Source organism: Protopterus annectens, chromosome 5.part0, assembly GCF_019279795.1.
Source record: "Protopterus annectens isolate FY-2018-M chromosome 5.part0, PAN1.0, whole genome shotgun sequence".
In the NCBI taxonomy this organism is placed as follows: domain Eukaryota; kingdom Metazoa; phylum Chordata; order Ceratodontiformes; family Protopteridae; genus Protopterus; species Protopterus annectens.
In genome coordinates this window covers 433,613,486-433,633,266 of record NC_056735.1, presented here as the reverse complement: position 1 = coordinate 433,633,266, position 19,781 = coordinate 433,613,486, and positions in this window count along the sequence as shown.

Sequence of the window (19,781 nt, the reverse complement as noted above, 5' to 3'; positions counted from 1 at the left end):
CTTTTACAAGTTCGAACATATGGTTTTGACCATATGGCATTTGAACTTGAAAAAGTTTGACTACATAATATAAACCCTTGTGAAACTTGGTGGACTTCTTCAAGACAGTCAAAAAAACCCTAGACTAGAGCAAATCTGTGCATACAGCCTACCCAGACTTAGCCAAGGCCTTTTCACACATTCCTCCAATCAGGCATCATTGATAAACCCACCCAGCTGGGTATCAACCCAGTTTTGCAAACTGGCTCACTGAAAGAACTCATACGGTCAAAATAGGGGACTCCACCTCCTTCAGCAGACCCGTGACCAGTTGTGTTCCACATGGATCGATTCTGGGACACCTACTGTTTGGAATCTATTTCTCTGAAGTACAGGCTAAAACTAAAGAACTGCAGTTGACAAAGTTTGCTAATGACTGCAAACTGGGAGTGATCATTGAAACTCCTAGTGATGTCAACGTCCTGCAAGAAGGTGTTATGCAGACTAATGACTGGTGTCATGGTCTTACACTTAATGCAAAAAAATACATTATCATTCCCTTCAGCAAGGGTGATGTTCTAGTGAACTACCATATCAATAGCAATACCTTAAGCACACAGTCAGTGGTGAGAGATCTGGTCACACAGGTCCACAGCAATCTTAAGTTTGATCACCATGTCTCCACAGTGATAAGAAGGACATTTTATACTGCTCATCTCATAGGTAAGGGCATTGCCTCCAGAAAAAAAGAGATTATAACCCTCCTTTACTCTTCACTCATTAGGCCAGTTATAGAGTACAGAGATCCCTTTGGTATGTTTCTTTCCAAACACCTGCAGCAATTGGAGAGACCACAAAGGTTCCTTACAAAGAAAAGTCAAGTTCTTAAAGATCTGTCTTATGCGGACAGACTTAAATCATTGTCACTTTAAGCTGTGTCATACAGGCTTCTCAGAGGCGACCTGTGCCTTGCATATAGAGCAATTTCTGACTCAGCTTTAATGGAAATGCTGCACATTTGCAAGTCAAATGGCACACAGATCACTCATTCAAAGGATGTTAACCTGCTATGTAACATCAGCATAACTTACTGGAGAGGCAGGTTTGTCTCACAGAGGTTGCCCCATGTTTGGAACAAGCTTCCAATTCATGTTAAACAAAGCCCCTCGTTGGCCCTATTTAAGCATAATTTGGATGATTGGATGGGTAACTGGAAATTCACTCCAAGGTTTCCACCTGTGTCCCTCTTGGACAGGGGGAATAGATGTTGATTTTAGTGCCTGTTTGAACCAGATACCCTTTGGAATATGGGTTGAACTTGGCTAGGCTTATAAGGGCCCTGGGGCCGTTAGCCTAGTAATCTCCTATGATCCTATGATTCTATGATAGGTAAAACCCCAACCTACCTATCAGAATGGACAATTGCATTCCTTCTTACACCCCCCCACACTGGTCTTGCAGTATTCTAACAAGTAATCAAAAATGATGACATTTCTTTTCTGCAAAATAAAAAAAAAAAACAGCTTCTTTCTTAATTTATGAATAACTGGATATGTTTTTCTACTGATAAAATAATTTAGAACCTAACACATATCTCATTTCTTTGTAATAAAAGAACACATTTTATGATCAATGTAGTACCCCTGGGAAGTTAATGAGGGTCTGATCATCTATCTGCTTAATGACTAATAAATTATTCTGGTACACCAACACATTCAAATTATTTCATTGTTATTCTATGAAGGGGCTAGATTCATGCCATATGACCATCTGTTACAGAGATACATGTCTCTCTGCCTGCTAAAGGTTAGATATTTCCAAGAATCCTTTTTGGGGGGGCTCACTGTTATTAATTACTCCATGTAATACCAGTGCCAGCTCCCAATGACCCTTTATTCTGAACCCACCTTGCTTTTGGTGACCCTTACCATAAGGGATTTCCTACTGAGAGGGCTTCTGCATATGCAGACACTCCAGTGCTCATGTACAGGATTTAAAATGTTGATTCAAGTCAGGTAATACAGATAAGGATGAGTCATCTATTGTTGTGTTTTTACAGGCCCTACTTCACCCATGATTTGATGCTATTCTGAACAGGCTTGGGAGGGCAGTTAGGCAATGAGGCATGGCCTCTGAAAAAGTGCCTGCCCTGGGTCCCAGAACAGCCACTTCTTTTTATCAATCCTGCACAGCCAGTCAGGAAGATGCTTTGATTTTCAACAGGGCTCAATCTGTGATTCACCCTCATCAGCATTTCCCTCCCCCAAGAGTCATGGCCATTCTCCTTACAGCTCAGTCATTCACACAAGTCGATAATTCATCCTGTGTTTCCCGGGATATATTCAGAGCTCTATTTCTTTATAACAGCAGAGCTACATTTATTAGAATACAGCTTGTCATCGCCAGTAACTCCTACTCTCCTGGTGGATACACTTTTGTGTTAATATCTTAATTTGCAGTTTACTTGTAACCACTTTATGGAGCAATTGTCACAGATTGTTCATTATGCTTCAATTGAATACATGTGTTTTCTAATCTTTTGTAAGTCTTTATCATCCCCCTCTTACTTTGTGAGAACCAGAGTCTGAATCTTTTAGAAGATTTTTGAGAAGCATTTGGATTAACTGCAATCATGGCTTTTATGCCATACAGTTTGCAGTGTTACCCTTGATTCAGTTTAGCATGTATCTTCCTTTCAGCTGATGTCTCATTTTTGTTTTCAAGTATTAGTGCACTGGAATACACTCATGTAATCTCTGTATATTGCCTCCAGTATATACAAAACACAGGGAGGAGGCAAAGTTATTTCATGCTTCTTAGGATGTGCATTTCCAGAACTTTTTCTGTAGATATAGAACTCATTCAGGGCACTTTGACTCGTCACCACCTTTTTCAATTTTCAGAGCAACAGTTGCTGCTGTAAACTGTTGCACATACCCAAGGCCTATCTCTTTCACCACAGTTAGTAGCAACTGTTCCCTTTGTTTTCACAGCAAATAGTGTATCTATAATCTGACCCAGGACTGAAATACTCTCTTATGTTACATTTTAAATTTAATTATTGTATTTTGTAATTACTTAAAACTGTGGCTGAAATGTGTTCTGAGCTATAGTGGTCAATGTTGTCTCTGTATCAGTCTGTCAGTTCTTTATCATTTAGCAGAAGTGTAGCTGTAAGTCATTCATCCTTTATTGTTTAACAATAAAAACATTAACAGGTCTGTTCCTGGTACAAATCATTGTACATATTATGACAGAAAATTCTACTGTACTTGTGAATGAATTTTGCAATGGTATGCATATTTCACATGACACAGCATTTTAAAGTTATGCTGTTTTCCTACATTAAAGATACATTTTGTGAGATATGATTTTTATTATTACAATGACAACTTTTTTTTTACGTTTGTTTATATAAGTGAATTTCAACTTTATGTACTTGGAAACAAATACCTCATGGGATAATAAATCCCAACCAGAGTTAAGAAATGCAACAGAAACAACTCTTCAATGATTGTGGAATGAGCCTTCTTGTAAAAAGCAGTCAATCATTAGCTTCAAAAATTAGCTTTGATCTGCTGGTCCACCATTCTAATTCCTGCTAACTCTAACCCTAATCTTGCACCTTTACTAGAAAATCCCTTTCCGTAGCACTGTCACTACACAAGACAGGCACAGATTCACATCACATCCACTACCATGCTACCACAACACTAAATCTTAACTCCTTACAAAGCCTCTACCTTAAATCTAATCCACATATGACTGCACTCACGCTCCAAACCCCTAATGCCAAAACATTTGGTATGCTTGAAAGTTTTGGTATTAATAAATGAAACCCCACTTATTTACAAAAACTGAACATCTCTCTTTGGCAAACACACACATCAACCAACATAGAACTGAACATTCACACATTTGACCGCTTTCATGATATTGGCACACTTTCTGCAAAATGGTCATTTGTCCACAGCATAGGGATCCATATACATTTGCATATACATATACATATATATTTACACATACACATACACATAGATACACATACATTGTAGAAAGTGTAACACTCTGAAGACCTTCATTCACTTTCAGGTTAAATTCAGTTTATTTACAGTGCAAAATTATCAAAGTTCAATGCCAATGAAAGTCAGCAGCACAATACTGGAAAATAATCTCACTCTTGTGTAACACAAATCTGGCTATTTACAATTCCATTTTTTTAAAGAGTATCAAAGGAAAAAGTCTTAGAATCCACAAACTTGCTATTTCTGATTAGGTCAAGTTGCCTTGCAAACCCCTTGTAGATCCATAAGCAGTTCCCTGGTAATCCCTGAGTAAATCCCCAGGACTTTAAATGGTTCTTACAATGCTTCCTCAACATCTTCTGATGAGGGTCAGTAAATATTCTCCACTATCTGCTTCAAAATCCCTCCCAAAGAGAGGCAAATGTCAAATGTGGACTTCTATCCCTTCTTTTAACATCATTTTTCCAGGTGATTCAAATTAGCCCATGCTATTTCAGGTTTTTCACTATGGTACTTTACTGATTATCAATGCATTCATCGTGTTCTTGCCATATTATCTTGTTTATACACACCAGACTTATGACTAAAACAGCCACTTTGTCATAATCGCCCTCCTCCCAGCAGATGTCCGTGATTCTGTAAAGAATGAGGTGGCTTATAGGCCTGGACTAACCTACCCACATTCTTGTGGCTTTTGCCAGGCCTATATCTAGTGGTGAAATGAAAAGGTTGCAGTGACAAAGCTCGTCTGCATAACTTGTTTTTCTATCCCATTGTTTATACAACCTCTCCAGTAGTACTTGTTTAATTACTAAGGCAAAACTATGTCCCAGCAAGTAATACAGTAAGGAAGTTAATGCCTTCTTCTATCTCAAAATAGAATAAAAATACAGTAATAAGTAAATAAACAAATATATCTATGGATAGATAGGATGAAACATTCCCATTCCATGGCAATGTATTGTGTCTAAGTCTTACTTAATTTCCTATTCAAACAGTAGACTGGTTGCTCCTCATCATGTAAGTCCTGAGATAACATAACTCTAGGCCCTACTTTCAATGCCTTAGTGTACACAGTAAAGGATTTAGTAAAGTCAAAGGCAACCAGGACTGGCTATAAACATAAGGTAGCTTTCAGGTGGTTAAAAGACTCATCTTCTTCTTCCATGGTCCACCTTCTCTGTCATCATCATCATCATCATCATCATTATCATCAATATCAACCCCCATTTTCCATATTCTAAATGTGGTATGTGGCCAGTCAGGGTGTCACGTCAACTGTCACCATCTCTCTCAGTTCCATGCTACTTTTCTACCTTCTTTGACAGTAATGGCTGATTGTCACACGTCTGTACTCCATAATTTATCTCTTTACTGAGCACCCCTAATTCCTTTTGTATTTGGTATGTCTGTCTCAAATACTCATCACCAGATTGTATTCTGCTCTCCTGCACATGTGACTGAACCACCATAATCTGTTCTGTTTGACGTTTTTTGCAATTGGGTCTACTCTACCTTCTGCTCTGATGCCCACATTTCTTTATCTGTCTCACACTGTGCATCCTATCTCCATTCTCAGGCACTTCTTTGACATCACCTCAGGCTTCCTGACCTGCTCTGCGTTCACTGCCTAGATGTTTGTACCATACAGTAGTACTTGTTACACCACTGTTTTGTACACTTTATTTTTAGATTGTTTGACATTCTTCAACTCCACCTACTTCGTCGTCTTCCTGAGGTGCTATTGACTTGAGAAATTCCTTGAGCTCTTGTGCTTTCTCTCCAGTTAACTTCCAGGTCTTCAGCATAGTCTCTCTTGTCCTTAGACCCATCTACCTACCACTGCTTGCTGATGATTGTGGCAACCAGTGGTTTATACAGTGGGCATATTGTTTCGCTAAGAATGAGTTTGCAATCACCAATTTTATCTGAATGACCTTTCCTTTCCTTTCTAGGTGGAGGTCTGCCTGAGTTTCATGTTGACCATGCACGTATGTAATTCAGTGACTGCCTCTCTTACTAAATCATATATAGCTATCTCTCTCTCTTTCTATATATATATATCTATGTCTCCATCAATCTAAAACCTCTTTTTCCCATTTTTGCACATGGAGTTAGGGTGTCAATTTGCCAGTGACAATCACATTACTTCAAAGTTTATACTACTGGGTGGCTAGCCCTGCTACAGTTCTCCCTCTCTCCGTCTCTCTTTCTCCCTCTAAATATATATATATATATATATATATATATATATATATATATATATGGATCTACTTCATATGGCCGACAGCTCATATGATCGGCATTCATTTCACCGACACCAAAACACCGAAAGCTCAAAACATCGACAACTCATTTGATCGAAACTCGTAACATCGACACATGAAATTCAAAGCATTATCCCCTTTCTCCATTGTAGCATGACCCTGGAGTTAAAATAAATAGACAGGGGGGTGTGGGTGGTGTGGGGGGCAGAGCCCCCCTACATTATTCAGATAAATATTGTCATTTCTGTTATAAGTATGCATGTGTATGTTTAAAATTTATGATGTATGTGGGGGGCTTTGCCCCCCACACCCCGCACACCCCCCTATCTATTTATTCTAATTTATTCTAACTATATATATATATATATATATATATATATATATATTTAGAATATCAACATCCATACATATATTTATATATATATATATATATATATATATATATATATATATATAAAATTATTTGAATTATCTTAAAACTAGAACTTCTTCAGAATCTATAAAACAAATATGTCGCTTCTTATTTAAACACCACATTTAAATAATTGAATTAAATAAGAAATAAATAAATAAATAAGAAGTGACATGTTTGTTTTATAGATTCTGAAGAAGTTCTAGTTTTAATATAATTAAAGAACAAAACCACCCAATCTGTACCAGAACAGGTCTTGCTTGGTCTGCCGTCTGGAACTCATTCCTTTGTTTTGGTTTCCATTTGGTTCTACACTGTTTGATAGTGGTGCAAAACCAAAATAATACTGGGACTGGGAATTATGCCCTTTCCCGGGTATTGTGCTATCTTGGATTTGGTATTTTTATGCAGCAGGGAGTGTAGGGGCACAGCCCCCACACACCATGCTCTAAGAATGTGTGTCAGAGCATGGGCTGTGAATGTTTTTTTTTTGGGTCAACTTTTTTCATGTCAACCAACTTTTTTCAGTCTTGATGTTTTTAGGTAGAGCTGTATCTCTCTATCAATATTTATAAAGATATATATGTATATACAGTTATATATAAACAGGTACAGTGTTTGATTCTTTGATGCTTTCTGGTTTGCTTCACAGGTACCTGTTAATGTGAAAATTCAAGTTTGTGCAATACCCTAAATGGCACATTGTTATACATGTAATGTCTGTAACTATCTGTCCTAGTATTACTAAATAGCAACTGTATGTATGTGTGTTTCTTTCACTGCGAGCAAAGCAACATAATTTTGTTTAGCTGCACTATGTGCAGATCTAAATAACAATAAAGTTTACTTTGACTTTGTCTTTGGGATGGAAATTGGCTAGGCTTCGAAAGGCCCATTAAGGCAGCTAGCCTATTAATTGGCTATGCACTTATGGGGTGCATTTAGCATGATGGTTAAGGTCCTCACATTTCAAAACACAAGGAACAGGGCTTGAACCTGATCACAGGTTATTGGCTAGGCTTAAAATGACCCTGCAGCGTAGTTAGCCTAGTATTCATCTATGAACCTATAAAAGAGGGAGATAGATAGATTGATAGACCTCTGGGAATGCATGCATTTGGGAATTTATTGTGGATGGACTATTTCCTTCAGCTGCACCTGGAACCTTTGTCCATTATTCACCCAAACCCTTCCTTTATTTATTAACAATGCAGTCACATAGGTTCCTTGGTTCATAGGTAGGTACTAGGCTATCAGCCCAAGGGCCTACGTAAGCCTAGCCAGCAAGGTTCCATAGCTTATACCACCCAAGAAAGTTATTTTCCTGTGCCACTGTCCAGCAGAGACACAGAAGTGATCCCCTGGGTGTATTTCCTATTTCCCATCCACTCATCAAGATTTTTCTTCAAGAGTGCTAATGGAGAACTTTGCTTGACATAGATGGGTAGCTTGTTCCAGAGTATAGGAAGTCTCTGGGACAGGAATCTATCCCTCCAGTGTGTCCTGTTTATTATGGTGACAAGGTTTAGGTCCCTAGAGCATGTAGCGTGGAGGGATTGGGATTTCTTTAGGTGTAGCATGTCCAACAGCTCTCGGTTTGACATAGCTTTATATGTTAGGCAGAGTTCACCTCTGTAAAGGGATAAAATCTTTTTAAAAGAAAAATGATAAAGTTACCTTTCTTACAACATATCCTATACAAACATTGACATATAAACACACACACACACACACACACACACACACACACACACACACACAGTAGAAATTTTCAACAGGCAAGCTTCTTCAAGTTTTTTTAGACTCTGTGCTAAACATTAAGAAGTATTCTTTGATTTTTTTCATCTGTAGTGTATATATCTCTATTTCTATACTATTTTCTTTTTAATGGTCTTGCAATTTTATACTCAGTTCAAATAAATGTTTTCTCTAAAGCTTCAATGTGAGTAACAAATATTTTTATGCAAGTGCTTCATCCATATTTGCAATAATTTCACAGCTCACTCTATACTGCTTCAGCACAAATGCAATAGGTGTCAGTTTCATTGGTTTTATAGCTACAAAGATTAACTTGAGCTGTGATTTGGTTCACAATCTCCCATTAACATTTCATCACTCTTGCTGTGTTTTTTACCTTTTGGTTCCAGTGGCAGGTGAAAGGTTCATAACAGCCCATACACAGAAGCATCTATTAAGCTAAGGTAATACTACTTCATGTTTTTCTTTAGGAATGGTGCTTGTCATGACTAACTGCCTGGTTCTCTGCATGTGTGCAGATCACAGCTCCATAACTGGATTAAATTCTCAACTTATTTTCTACTGTGTAATCTGGGAAAAAATGTAATGAGGGCAAACTTTTGAATGTTTATATAGTGCATTATTTTACTTTTGTTTGCTAATATCTTAATTGTGGTTGTATACCCGTTTATCCATTTTATCTACAAAAAAGGTCAAGCATCCAGAGCACTTAGCAAAATAAATCACAAATTTGATAGCACAGTTTAAATGAACTGAATTTTTTGAATGGGGTTCATCGGAGGGAGTCATCAGACAACTCATCAGACTTTGAGTCATCAGACAACTCAAAGAATGGAAACTGTTAAGTGTGGAGCTTGTCCTCAGTGTTCCTACATTTTGGAGGAAATTTCTTTGATTTTAGAGAATAATATATGTTCTCCAGTCATGTTTGTGAAAGGAAACTGCCTTGCCAAATTTGTGGTTATTTTGCTGAGTGTTCTGGATGCCTGGCCTTTTATGTAGGTAAACAGAGAGACATCTCAATAATGCATCTGTAAACAGATATATGAGCACAATTATGATATCAGCAAACAAAATGAAAATAATGCATTATATAAGCATTCCACTGTTTGTCTACACTATAAGAAGTTCCAGTTTGCCATTTTAGAACAAGTAATGGTTAATCCTAGAAGTGACATTAAAGTGATTTTAGAATCTAAAGGACTCCAATGTCAACTTAGATTGCATGCATCCTAGTATCCTGGCATCAATGAAAAGATTTCAATGCAACCATCGTTGGTTATGAGATCTGACAGATTATAAAATGTTTTGGATTTCACATATATTTAAATATTGTTAAATATATTTTTAATACACTTCTAAGTTTTTAACATTTGGTTTTATGCGCAAACAATTGTAAGTCTTTATATCCATTTTTGTTGTGGCTTTTATACAACTGTCCCTATAACATAATTCAAAGTATCCTTTCCTGTTGTTTGTTCAGTGAGCTGAGTAATTGATTAATAGATTCCAATTAGAGCTGTGTACAAGGGTACATAAGGTGTATGTATTTGAAAAATGGATTCTGACGAAGTCCTGCTTTTTATTAGGAGTGCTTAACTGCATTCTTTGTATGTGATTTCTGTAATAAACTGGTTTGTGTAGGATATGGAGTAGTGAATTATTGAATCCTCACTGCTAGTGTTACATTTTTTGATCTGTATTGAGTTGTTGCAGAAATGCTACACTTGTATAGTTAATCCAATAAATTAAATCAACATTTCAGAAATTGTATTTTGTACAGATCTGCTCTATCTATGAAGTTTGGGATAATAGCAATTGAAAGATTGTAAATATTTTTATATCACTATTTTATATACTATATTTTAAATTAACTTACAACAGCATTGCTGTATGGTCATCCTGTTACACTTGTTAATTTATTATGTAAACAATTTTTAAGAAGACACATTAATCTATTATCTAGGATTTGTATGCATATGATGGGGCAACTAATTTATTCTTAAAAAGGATCTTTTCATGTACTTGTTTTTATCTTGCTTTATAGCATGGATCAGCCTAAAAACAAATTGTCTTAAATAATGATGTTACTGAGCATTATCCAATATCTGGAAATCCTATACCACCCATATCCTGTTATCTGATATGATGAGCCTGGTTCCAAAAGAAAGTTGCAGATAGTACAACACACTGAAGGAAGATGTCAGCACATCAGTGGTGGATGTGGTTCCATAACATACTGTAAAAGAAGACCAAGTAATTATTTATTTAGTGTAGGATAATTAATGACTCTGAGAATGTCTGCCAGATTCGCAAACACAATGGGTGCACCCAATGATAGATAAAGGTAACACAGTAATTTGTTGACTGCTTTCTGATAGCACTAAGCAGAGGACATATGTGCTTTATCCTAACACCACTATATTCCACATTAGTTAAGTGAATCCATTAGAATCCAAAAACATTATTTAAAAAATGCAGCTGGCACTTAACATGCTACAGAAGGCTGAGGTACAGCAAGATATACCAGAGAATGATCTCCAACTACAACCCAGAATGTAGCCAGTTTGGTGCTGAGCTATGCTACAGTTAAGAAAGCTCTCTGACCAAGAAATAATAGATGTAAATAAGCTATATGTGGGACATGCATATTCCGCATGTATACTTGTGGTTTGTGGGATAGGCCAATACCAAAAAAAAAAAAAAAAACGTGCTGAGTCTTAAGTATATGTACCTCTGGGGCATTTCAATGATATATATAGGAGAGGCCATAGGAGGGCCACTGACAACTGCCAGTCACATCCTGTCACATTTCCAGGCAATAATACAAACCCACTTCCTCCATGTACTCAGTGCAATAGACTGCAACCATGAATCAGTTAAAACCCCAGATGTATGGTGATGTGGTCAGCAGATCACCTCATTACTAATATCATGACAAAACATGCTAGTAGTGTGTATGATGCTGCATTATGGAGGGAAAGCTGTCTGAGGGTCACTTTCCAACATTCAGAAATCACATAGGGACTACTACTCAGTAAGTGCAGAACCACAGCTATTATGCAAACAGAATCTAGACCTGTCAACATTTAGTATGAGGGCAAAATATATGTTATCTCCTTCAGTGGTTATCCCTGGAGCCTTGGCTGATGATGATGCCACATTGAGCCCCATCACCTCCTGCTGAGGATGCATACAACAGAGCACACTCTGCAACATTAAACACCATTGAGCTTGGGTTTGGTGTGCTGAAAGCAAGATTCAGATGTCTGGACACATCCCGGGGTGCATTACAGTACACACCAGAAAAGACATCAAAGATGGTAACTGTGTGTGCCATGCTACACTACATGATAACAGCAAAAACATGATGGCTTGCCAGACACAGGTGTGGGCGACCTACCCCATTAACCCCAGGTGTTTGATAATGACATATCAGAGCTGTCACAGGATGATCAGGATGACACAAAAATGAGAAGAAATGGGTGTGAAGAAGAAGGATGCAGCCTATGTCTTAGCTCAGGCAACTAGGCGGTATCTTACAAGTTCCTATGAGTGATGGCAGGCCACACATACAAATGTACACAGACTAAGCAGTAATATTCATATTTTGCCACACAACAGCAGCACAGGACATGACTAATGGAAAGAAACCATTAGTTGTCCACAATGAACATCCTACCCAGCATAAGCATATCATATACCAGTAGCAACATATACACAACACACTCAGGAAACATCAGTGCAGGAAGTCGCTCTGCAAGGTACATCATCAAAGAGGACTGCACAGGCAAATGTGTGAGATGCAGCAGGTGTCCACAACAGAAGGTGTCATTGGACTGGTAGGATATCATACAGATAGCTACCATGAGAAGTTACCAGTAAAATAGGCACTAACACAAGAAATCTAGGTCCATGAAGTTTATGGGAGTTTATCAGCAGAAACATATCCAAATATAATGGCTGCACACTAATATTTATGCATCACTCATCACATTGTGTGATGTGTAATAGTGTGCTACAACACAGTAAGTAGCTTACCACAGCATGAGTAATTACAGACATTGCAAGAGTTGGCCAAATAAACACATACAAGCATCGCATCCCATGCCTAAAATAGAATGTCACACAGAAAGCAATGCTTTGATGCACAGGTTATTGTTGCAACATGACTCAATTGCAGGTAATAATATGTTTAAACATGCAGAGCATCAACGACAATGACTATACAGCATACATGGACCATGAATTTGTATTCAGGATACAGCAACATAGGTATACAGATATATGTGTGTGTGTGTGTGTGTGTGTGTGTGTGTGTGTGTGTGTGTGTGTGTGTGTGTGTGTGTGTGTGTGTGTGTGTGTGTGTGAAATTAGTGAAATATGGGAAGGTACACATGGGATCTGCATATCTCCATATGGATTGAAAATTGAAACAGGACCAGGGAAGTGCAGCAAGTGTTGAAGGTGAGACATATGCAGTTCCATATTAAAATGCCATAACTAACACATGCATACTTGTGCAGGTGGGAATGACAGATGACAAGGAAATGTGTAATGTAGCAGTCAGTGCTGGACGACAAAGTAACATGCTGTTAAATATGTAAATATATGCTATATGTGAACTAGCAAGTGATGCAAACATAAGAAGCATGAAGTCTCATATAGCATTAATGTCAACAATATTTGCACTAATATACATCATGAGACATAATTACTACATATCAGAACTTGAAGCTAGTCATCTACATAAGATAAATGATTAATAAAATCCAGTGGAATCAGACACTTGAAAAACACAGATTAATTAATCAGTGATCAGCACAGGGGTCATCATTGCTAAAGGGTCAGAGTGATACAGCAGAACAGTCATAGCATCAAATGTTACTCAAATGCAGTCTATGGCACCCATGCTGATGGCTGATATCTTGTCTGACCCTACCACATCCAGAAACACTCATCCCACTGTGCTGTATTGAGGAGCTAGATGTGGTGACACTAGAATTTTGGGACACAGTGTGAGTAGGAGCAGTACTGTAATGTGACAGTCTGGCTGTGACTGCTGGGCTCACAGAGAATTGACCAACATCAGATATGTGTGCTTACTGCAGCACAGACATTGATGTCTGAGGGCCATGTGTGGGTATAATAATAAGGTGTCTGCATCTGCTCACTGGAACTAATCTTAGTACAGTTAGGGAAACTAACACCTGGCTACTACTACAGCACTGTTCTATCACCATGGTAACAAGGGTTTCAGTAGAGTGTGCAACAGATAACATACTGTCATGCTGTGCAGCCAATGCTGCCATGACTTCTCCATCTCTGCACTCCTGACTTTCATGTAACACAAACAGCTGGCATGATACACTAACGATGGCATGGGGAAGTGCATGCAGGACAGAACCATGCCATCACTGTGAATGTTCATGTGTCTGTAATAGGAGGCAGACAACCTCTGACTTGTGTTCATGCACATTACCTACACTGACATGTGTATGGTCCGATGGGAAGCATCGGTCCAGCATGTAGAGGAGTCACCATCATTATCAGACTCTATGTGAAGCAGTGGGTCATAGGAATAATCATGTCCATCATCTGATGTCCCCACATTATCAGAATGTCCAACCACAGTATCCTCCTTATTAGAGGCTTCACCATGAATTACATGGGTGTCCTCTTTTGGACTGGACAATAAACTCAATGCAGTGGCCTGTGTTCCTTGGGCCATCCTATTATAGTTTAGTTAGGCACATCACATCCCACCTCAGGATTAGAGGATGGGCTACTAGTGGTGGCAGATAGTAGATGTGCTACAAAAAGACAGATGGCACATGCTGTATACGTTCCCAGAAAACAAATTAAACAGATTAGTACTGAAATCTGGACAACTATATGACCACAATGCTAATAATGATGTGGACTTATTGGAATGCTGTGACTGTGGGTGGCTCAGGGACCCTATATAACAGAGATATGACATGCAATTAACTTATCATGCAAATGTGACAGATAAAGGAAATATGAATACTGAAACCTCCCTGACATGTCCTCCTATGACTTCACCACTGAAGGTGAGGGTTAAAATGCCTCTGTCATGTAAAAAGATAAACATACATAAATCATCATTAAGCACATGGCATACCAGGCATCAAGATGCACTCCACCTGAAGTGTACCACACTGCAAATGAGATACACACATGCTGGATAAGCAAGGATGATGTGCAGATTGTAGGTGTCCTGTGCAGGTGAACAAGACCACAGTAGTGATGAAGGGCACATATGTAATTATTAATTCTGAAATGTTGCAAACAGACAAATTGCCTTACCAGGTACAACCTCCCTGTTTGAGGGGCATATCATCTGTAGTAATTCACATCCTGTAGTATAACAAGCCACACAGACAAACATCAGAATATACTCCACAACTATAACAAGAAGCAGAGGCACACAACAGCAGTGGATCATGCTAACAGGATATGAAGACACATATATGGCATTTAGGAGCTGCATCTGTCCATTAGCAGTACAAGAAGCAGTCCTGGGGAAACTTTTTGTTTTCCACCTATAGATCTAAGTTGCACTTGAAAATGGACAGAGACAAACTCTGTTTTATTTAGAAAGGGAATCTGTTCCATCATAGTGGTATCCCCTGTAAAATATATCTGCTCCTCCAAATCATTCTGTAGATGTTCCAAAACAGGTTTAGAGCCTTAGCCCAAGTATTACTGATGGCATTTGACTTGCCGATGTGCAGTAAATCCATCAGTAATAGGTCAGAGGATGCCTTGTATGCCAGACACAGGTCACCTCTTAGCAGTCTGTGGGATATCAAGTATAGTGACAGGGCTTTGAGTTGGTCCATGTAGGACATGTTATTTAGACCTTGTATCCTTTTAGTAAGGTATCTCTGTGGGCATTCCAGTTGTTCAATGTGTCTGGACAGATACATGCCAAAGGGGCATTATATTCAGTGACGACATAATGAGGATTGAGTAAAGAGGGACAATGGCATCTCTAGATCTGGACACAATCCTTTTTTTTAAGCTGTGAAGTACAGAAGGACTTAAAATAATAGACACATGTTGGTCAAATGTTAGGTCACTGTCCACATAAGTTCTCAAATCTCAGACAACTGGGTTAGCTCTTAGGGGTAGACTGTCATTGTGGTAGTTCCCTGGTGCAGATGACTTCCCAAAAGATACAATAATGTATTTTTTGGCATTTAGTATCAGACCATGATTTTTGACATCAGTTATTTATTTGAAACAAACCTTCCTGCAGGATGTCTAAGTCATTTGGGGATTCAATGACTGCTCCTAGCTTGCAGTCATCTGCAAACATAGTCAACCAGAGCCTTTTGGTATTGACTTTTACTTCAGAAAGTCATAAAATTGTTTTATAACTCATGTTTTCTCTAATCACTTTCATGAATGTAAGACAAATGCAGATCACCATGGCTGAAATATTGAGTCTTGTAGATACAATGCAAGTGAGGGTCTGTAATCCTTAAACTGTCTTATAGCTGTAGGTTTACTACAATATTTGGAAATGTTTGGTATTGAATCATATGGCTATCCACCAGTGCCTTAATGGCTTTTTCTTTTTCAAAATTATCTTCTAACATTTTATTTTGCAAATTATGACGTTAAACTCTGTGCTGACCCATGCTACTGCTGTAAGACAGATAAATGCATATCCCATCATTATTCCATAGAGTTTTACAACACTAAAGGAAATGAGATGTCCATTAGTTCAAATAGTTAAGCAATAATCCAATGTAAATGTTTTGTGAATATGTTCATAGGTAGGTAGGTACTAGGCTATCGGCCCTGGGGCCTATATAAGCCTAGCCAAACAAGTTCCATGGTTTGTACCACCCAAGAAAGTTATTTTCCTGTGCCCCTGTCTAGGAGAGCCACAGAAGTGATCCCCAGGGTGAATTTCCTATTTCCCATCCAATTGTCGAGATTTTTCTTAAAGAGGGCTATTGAGGAGCTTTGCTTGACATGAATGGGCAGTCTGTTCCAGAGTATGGGAAGTCCCTGGGACAGGAATCTATCCCTCCAGCATGTTGTGTTTATTGTTGTGGCAAGGTTTAGGTCCCTGGAGCATGTGACTCGGAGGGATTGGGGTTTCTTTAAGTGTAGCATGTCCAACAGATCTGGGTTTGACAGGGCTTTGTATGTTAGGCAGAGGTCACCGATCTGCATATGACATCTGTTTGAGGCTGGTAATCCTCTTAGTGAGGTATTTCTGTGGCCTTTCTAGTTGTTGTAGATGTCTTGCAAGGTAAATGAATGACATCAGAAGCTTAGCCAATTGTTGAATTCAATCATTTTGTCCTTGTATTTGGGGTGGTGGTTGCTTGCATTTCAGCTTTGGAGGTCTCTGTTGTGTGTGGAGATTTTTATTTACTAAAACTGTTTTCCTCCTAACAACTGAGGAAAGTGTTGAGTGTTACAGTAATTTGTAAATTATTTAGTGCTTGCAACAAGTTTTGAACAAGTGCTGAGCACAAGGAAACTGTTTTGTGTGCCAAAACTAGAAAACTGTCTAGTTCTATGGGAAAATTAGAAGAGCAGACTTTCTGGCACTGAGAAAGTTTAATTTTAAACAGAAAGATGAAAGGGATAGAAATAGCCCAAAATGGCCAATAAAACTACATATTCTGAGCTGAAACCACTCCTCCAGTGACAGGCTGCTCAAAGCTCAACACTCTCACTGATTAACATAAAAGCTTCCTTCTATCTTAGTAAGTTCTGGGCAACACAGAAACTACAAAACAGCCTATAATTCAACAAACTCTGAAAAAACAGACTCTACTGGTTATAGAAAGGTGGGAAACGAGTAGAGAGATAGAATTTTTTTTTTCAAAAATTAAAACAGATATAGTAAAACAAACACTTTTAAAGCAGAAAAATGTCTATCACACTTGAGTGTGTAGCCCTCAACAGTTCAACAGTTGAATAACACTTAAAAATGATCAGTTAAAGTGCAAACAGTATCATAATTCAAAATACAGTACAAATAAGTTGCAAAGTTAATAAAAAATGCTCAGAACAGTATGGCTACTGAAAATAAGCCTGTAGAACTCTGCAGGACATCCAGGCAGGATCTTGCTGAGGGAATAACATGGATTTTTAAACAGAAAGAGCTCACCTCTCTCACTGATGAACAGAAAAGCTTCCTTCTATCTTAGAAAGGTCTGGGCAACACAGAAACTAAAATCTGAAAACTGGACTCTACTGGTTATAGAAAGGCGGGAAATGAGTAGAGTGATAGGATTTTTTTTTCAAAACCTAAAACAGATACAGTAAAACAAACAATTTCTTGAGTGTATAGCCCTCAACAGTTCAACAGCTGAAAACATTTAAAAATGATCAGTTAAAGCACAGATGGTATCTGAATTTAAAAAAGAGTTCAAGTACATTGAAGCATTAATAAAAAAATGCTCAGAATAGTGTGGCTAGTGAAAATAAGCAATAAAAAGCAAAATAGAGGTGTGTGGGTTTGAGTCACAGTATAACCCATTTTGGATAATATCTCAGCAATTCGGCATTTCCTATTAAACAACACATATGAGAGAGCTATACTTTGGTTGATAAGTTATGCAGTATCTAGCATAGCTGTGGTGCATTGGAACCTATAGCTCTTAACCCATGGCTAACTATGCATATCTCTGTTGTCCTCAAAGCTTCTAGAAACATCATAGTCTGTTAACAATGATGCATATGTAAAGGCTGGGTAATATATACATTACCAATACAGTTTGAGTTATACAACATTGTGGTATAATTTATTACTTGTTTTCATTGACTGTCTTCATACCTAAATTACATGTGTATGTATTAAATCCCAACAGTAATTCTTTAATGTCTATTTATGCGTTTTAAGTGCAGAAAAATGTTTTACTGCAAACTATGACAATTAGAACTCATTATAGTTGTGGGTTATTGATGTGAGCAATGTGATGACATGCAGTCATGATTGTATAGTTCCATTGTTCAAATTCACAACACATAGCAACACTTTTTCTTTTCTTTCACTTTCATCAAAGCTTGACATTTTATTGTGTGTCATTTTTCCATGCATAGGTTCATAGGTTCATAGGTAGGTGCTAGGCTATTGGCAGTAGGGCCTATATAAGCTTAGCTAAAAAGGTACCCTGGCTTTCGCCACCCAAGAAAATTATTTTCCTGTGCCCCTGTCAGAGCCACAGAAGTGATCCCTGGGGTGAATTTCCTATCTCCCACCCAATCATCAAGATTTATCTTGAAGAGTGCTAATGAGGAGCTTTGTTTGATATTGATAGGTAGTTTGTTCCAGAGTATGGGAAGTCTCTGGGACAGGAATCTATCCCTCTAGCATATTCCGTTTATTGTGGTGGCAAGGTTTAAGTCCCTAGAGCGTGTAACTTGGAGAGACTGGGATTTCTTTAAGTGGAGCATGTCCAACAGCTCTGGGTTTGACATAGTTTTGTATGTTAGGCAGAGATCACCACTGAGTAGGTGATATGTGATGGAGTAAAGCTGGAGTTTTTTGAGACAGTCTGCATAGGGCATCTGTTTGAGGCCAGTAATCCTCTTTGTGAGATATTTCTGTGGCCTTTCCAGTTGTTGTAGATGTCTTGTGAGATACATACCAAAAGGGCTGCTGTATTCTTATAATGGATCTAATGAGTGAAGAGTAGAGGGGAACAATGATCTTGTTTTTCCTGGATGAGAAACGTTTTGTGATGAGTTGTGCCCTGTAGAAGGATTTCCTGACTAATGTGGCGATGTGATTATCAAAGGAGAGATTACTGTCCGCCTGTGTCCCAAGGTCTCTTATCACACTTTTGATGTTAAGTAGACTACCGCCTATGTGGTAGTTCATGGGTACAGAGTTTTTACCAAAGGGAATGACAGTGCACTTTTTGGCATCGAGCTTGAGGCCATGGCTTTGATACCAGGCATCTGTCTCAGTGAGGCCCTTTTGTAGGATGTCCACATCATTAGGAGTTTTGATTATGTCTCCTAGTTTGCAGTCGTCTGCAAACTTCATTAGCCAAAGACCTTCTGTGTTAGCCTGTACTTCTTGTGACATAGGGATTTATACCAAGTTTAGTGAGTTTATCTATAATTCCAGAGTGGGAGATGGTGTCAACAGCCTTGATGAGATCTAGATAGGTTGTCTGAACCACCGTACCCTCATCTACGGCTTTGGTGACCACTTCAAAGAAGTCTATCAGGTTTAGGAGACATGATCTGCCTTTTGCAAACCCGAACTGGGTGAGGTCCAGAGTTTGGAGATTACCAATGTTATTGTTTATAAGTTCCATGATGATATGAAAGATG